Raw genomic sequence first — 5798 nt, forward strand, 5'->3', positions numbered from 1 at the left:
TTGTAGCATTACTTAATCTACATATGATTAACTTATTCTATATCACTAACGTTATTCCTATCAGTAAATAAAATAAAAATAAAATGACAATTAATACCTATTGTAGCATTACTTAATCTACATATGATTAATATATTCTATATCACTAACATTATTCCTATCAGTAAATAAAATAAAAATAAAATGACAATAAAATGAAAATATAAACCAAATATTTTTTTAAAATCTCTATCCATTACTGTATCAGCATCAATATTGCCCCTAATGCCAATATTATCAGTACTGGCCTAGGGATTTAGGTTAACATAGACCAAGTCCCTTCAAAGCCCTAAGCAAGTGTTATCTATTTTGTTTCGGAAACATGGATTGCAAGACTCTACCTTGCATCAGCTGCATGCAGATCAAACACTTCCATTAAGCTAAATCCTTACTAGATGGGTATGCTTCCATCCCATGAAATTTTAGCTAGCAGTGAAATACTCTAGTCAGCTGGCTTCAGTCTTCTCCAGCTGCTTAGGGGAGAAAGGTAGGAGAAGCCTGGCAGAATTAAAGCTATCTCTTTGAATTTGCAATTCAATCTGTTATTCACTATAGGGCTTGGTAAAAAGAGGATTCAACCTCTGTCTTTAGAGTTAGTCTAATGCTTACTCAGCCATTTTACCTGTGTTGATAAACCTCTTATTATTCTCAACAAACCATAAAGATATTGACATATCATATTTACTATTTGGTTCTTGAACCAGAATAGTAGGAACCTTCCCAAGCCTTCAGTCCATACTGAATTAGGTTAAATGACAGCTTTATTAGGAAATGGTAAAATTTATAATGTTATTGCTTACACATTCTAATAACCTTTTTTATAGTAATATCTATTATGATCAGGAGCTTTGGCAGTTGATTAGTACCATTAGTCATTGAAGCCCCTGATATAGTAACTCCCTGAATAAACAATGTAAGCTTTTACATCTCATATCATCACTCTTTTTTTTTTTTGGTTGCACCAGGTCTTAGTTGCAACAGCCAGGCTCCTTAGTTGTGGCATGTGGGTTCCTTAGTTGTGGCACGTGGCTCCTTAGTAGTGGCATGCGCACTTCAGCATGCATGTGGGATCTAGTTTCCTAACCAGGGATTGAACCCAGGTCCCCTGCATTGGGAGCATGGAGCCTTTTTTTTTAACATCTTTATTGGAGTATAATTGCTTTACAATGGTGTGTTAGTTGCTGCTGTATAACAAAGTGAATCAGCTATACATATGCATATATCCCCATATCTCCTCCCTCTTGCGTCTCCCTCCCACCCTCCCTATACCACCACTCTAGGTGGTCACAAAGCCCCGAGCTGATCTCCCTGTGCTATGTGGCTGCTTCCCACCAGCTATCTATTTTACATTTGGTAGTATATATAAGTCCACGCCACTCTCTCACATTGTCCCAGCTTACCCTTCCCCCTCCCCATGTCCTCAAGTCCATTCTCTACGTGTGTCTTTATTCCTGTCCTGCCCCTAGGTTCTTCAGAATCTCTTTTTTTTTTAGCTTCCATATATATGTGTTAGCATACGGTATTTGTTTTTCTCTTTCTGACTTACTTCACTCTGTATGACAGTCTCTATGTCCATCCACCTCACTACAAATAACTCAATTTCATTTCCTTTTATGGCTGAGTAATATTCCATTGTATGTATGTACCACATCTTCTTTATCCATTCATCTGTCAATGGACACTTAGGTGGGAGCACAGAGTCTTATCCACTGTGCCACCAGGGAAGTCTTCTCCCATCATCACTCTTACTTGCTCTTGCCTCATCTATAACTAAAGCAGATGTTGGAACAGGATGAACAGTATGACTGCCCTTAACCAGTAATTTAGCTCACAATGGACCTTCTATAGATTTGACTAACTTTTCATTACCTTTAGCAGGTGTCCCATCAATTTTAGGTGCAATCAGTTTTATTACTAGAATTATCAATATAGAACCACCAGCCACATCTCAGTATCAAACACCACTATTTGTTTGATCCATTCTAATTATAGCTGTACTATTATTACTTGCACTCCCAATGCTACCAGCTGATATTACTGTATTATTTATCTTTCCTTCAATATTGAATAATAACCTTGCTGGGTAGAGTATCCTAAGTTGTAGGTTTTTCCCTTTCAGCACTTTAAATATATCATGCCACTCCCTTCTGGCTGCAAAGTTTCTGCAGAAGAGTCAGCTGATAGTCTTATTAGGGTTCACTTGTATGTGGTTCTTTGTTTTTCTCTTGCACTCTTTAAAATTCTCTGTATATCTTTTGCCACTTTAATTTTGATATATCTTGGTGTTGGTCTCTTCAAGTTCATTTTGTTTGAGACTCTCTGTGATTCATGTACCTGGAAATCTGTCTCCTTCTTCAGCGTGGGTAAATTTTCAGCCATAATTTCATCAGTTATATTTTCTCCTCCTTTCTCTCTCTTCTCCTTCTAGTACCCCTGTTATGCAAGTGTTAGTAAGCTTGATGTCTTAGAGGTCCCTTAAACTATCCTCATTTAAAATTTTTTTTTTCTTTTTGCCGTTCTGATTGTGTGTTTTTCGTTATTCTATCCTCCAGATCCCTTACATGTTCTTCTGTATCACTTAGTCTGCTATTAATTCCTTCTAGTGTATTTTTCATTTCAGTTATTGTATTCTTTAGCTCTGACTTTTTCCTTTTTATATTTTCTAGTTCCTTGTTAAAATTCTGTGTTCATCTCTTCTTTTCCCAAGTTCAGTTAGCATTCTTATTACTAATGCTTTGAACTCTTTATCTAATAAATTATTTATCTCTGTTCCATTAGGTTTTCTTTCAGGGTTTTTTTCTTATTCTTTCCCTTGAAACATGTTCTTCTGTCTTCTCATTTTGTTTAACATTCTCTGTCTCTATGAATTAGGTGAAACAGTTGCCTGTCCCAGTCTTGAAGGAGTGTCTGTGTGGAAGCATTCCTATGCAGTCCATGTGTGCTCAGTGGCTTTGGTTGGAGAGCTGCCATGTTAGAAATCAGTGATCTCTTAAAAAGTAGGATTCAAAGAGTTTTCTGGGATTCAACTAATCTTGAAGGGAATGTGTAAACAGTGGAACATGTTAGTTAAGGACACGTGTGACTTGGATTTGTCTTTATTTTGTTGGACTTTTTAAACTTTCATTTTACATCATCCTTGGCTGATGTCGCAGCCTGTTGGGATTCATGATCTCTGCGTATAAGCAGATAAGTAAATAGATGGAACTGATAACTTAATTATAGTCCCAGAGAATGGGTAAAGTTCCCAGCTGTAACTCCACTAATTGAAGGGTAATTCTGCCTCTTCTCATTTAGGAGGCAGGCAGGAGTGTGATGAACACCTACTACAGAGGAATACATCAACATAGGTACATTGAATTCGCAAGAGGCATATCCACTTAGAAATTCTCTTCCCTAGGAAATTTCTTAAAAACACAAGGACATCCTCACACTTTGAAGCTTTTTAGTAAGATCACCTCACAGAAGACCGGTAACACCCTGAACAACGGTTCACTTCAACAATGTTGTTTCTCTAAAGCAGGGGTACAGCTGTAACCAAATCTGGTCCCTTTGTTTTGCACAACTTGCAAGCCAAGAATTGTTTTACATTTTGAAATGGTTGGAAGAAAATCAAAAGAAGAAGAATATTTCATAACACATGAAAATTATACAAAATTCACATTTCAGTGTCTATAGATAAGTGTTATGGGATTACACCCATGCCCATCAATTTTCTATGGCTGTTTTCACACTACAGCATGGTGTGGAATAGTTGCAACAGAGACTGTATGGACCACAAAGGCAAAATATCTGCTATTTGGCCCTTTGCAGAAAGTTTGTCAACCTCAGCTCTAGAACTCATGTGAGGAAAGGAGGCACCGAATCCCCCTGGGTATGTACAAAATGAGTATCTCTTTACAAGCTTGTATAGGCATCTTTGTACGCAGTTATGGGGATTGTACAAGACAAGGAATAGAGAAGAGAGTGAGCTAGTAGGGTCGAGGTGCTTAGTCCCAACATTCCTTCAGGAAATCAGTTGTCATTCCTCTCACTGATGCACCCACTTTTAAACTCCCTCCTAGAACCTTGAAACTACAGGATCTGGGAGAAGAATAGTCGAATACAGTGTGTAGGGAATGTGGCCAGGAATTAAGAGTAATCTTATGACCAACGAGGGATGCCTCCTTGGGGTGCCACACGCTCTAAACTAAATTGTTATTCCTAATGTTCTCTCTCACCCAGCCCTACTCCAGAGAACATGAAGGAAACCATGTAAAAGAGTGTGGAAAAGAGAGGCAATGAAAGAGGTAGTGGCCACTCCCCCAACCAGGTCCTGGGCATTTGGGATTCTGAAGATGAAAGAGGGCTTTGCAGAAAGATGCAGCAAGTAAAAACTAGGCAGAGGTGTCCAGGAGAGAGACTGGGGCTAATAAATGGGTCTGTTACAGATGAAATATACTCCTGCAAAGGGAAGAACTGGGAAGAGTAGCCTTTTTTACCTTGTGGAGAGACACAATAGCATTAGAGGTCAAGCTAGAATTGGGTGTATCCTGCTCATCCTTAGATGAATAAAACTATAGGAATGGTACTGCTTCCTAAGGAAGGTATCCATAATCGCTATAGTTTGAGTAGCATTAAAAACTAAAAAGAGCTCTATGTAAAACGAGAGGAGATAAAAACATGTGATCCAAATTGCAGCTTAGAAAATTTAGTGAGCCTGTGATTAAAAAAAAAAAAAAAAAATTTTTACCTACAACGTACCTTTACCATTTGGTAATTGCTAACTACATGCCAGGTTTACATATGCATATATATAAGTGTATAGATATAAATACGTGTATATACATATATATATATATATATATATATATATATATCTCCTCTAAGCCTTGTAACAATTGAGCAAGATAGATAGTATCCTCATTTTATTAATGAAGAAAACAAGAAATGGAGAGGTTCAATGACTTGCCCAAGGCCACGCAGCTCTAAGTGACTGAACTAAGATTTGAAGTGTCTCTGACTCTCCACTTCACCACATTTACTTTATAGATGAGCATCACCACCTCCAAAAAACATAAAAAGGCAATTCCTCCAGAATTAAATATATGCCAGTTTATGCTAAGTATTACCTGCTTAATGAGGGGACTCACTGAGTCAGATAATTGAGGTATCATCATTTTAAGTGATAGAGGAATATGGTTGGTAGAGAAACAATTTTTAGAAACTTCAATATACTTCATGACCGGGAGTTAAGTACAGTTTATTTAGTCTCATCACCAACATAATTTTACCTGGTGCTAATGGATCAATTTATGGAATTTGATCTTTTCCATGACTACACACTGACCAGAATCAAAGAAATACAAATTTGAGAAATCTAGGCCTTTGACCACAAAGGTCCAAAGAGAGGATAAGAGGAAGGAGAGAAAACCCATCTTCACTGCTGGGATATCTCAATTAAACAGCTAGTTTTCAACAGTATTGGGTGGCTACTATGAGATACCCAGAGAAGAATTAGAAATGAGAAAAATAAGGTAAATTTTGAATAACACATCATAAAATGGAGCAGAAAACTGCAGAGTCATCTATCTGGGACAAATGCCTGAGTCCCAGGCCAAGAGTCCAGGAGTGTAAGTAGATTGGGTTTACTAGGACTAAAGGGAAAGCAGGGATTGGGCAGCCAAGAGACTAGAGCAGAGCCCCACCCTTGGCAGGGAGTTGATGGTGTCCTCACTTGCTGGAGGACTGGGAAATGAGTTCCTCTTTAAGAGCAACTCCTC

Source organism: Balaenoptera musculus, chromosome 1 (assembly GCF_009873245.2).
Source record: "Balaenoptera musculus isolate JJ_BM4_2016_0621 chromosome 1, mBalMus1.pri.v3, whole genome shotgun sequence".
In the NCBI taxonomy this organism is placed as follows: Eukaryota; Metazoa; Chordata; class Mammalia; order Artiodactyla; family Balaenopteridae; genus Balaenoptera; species Balaenoptera musculus.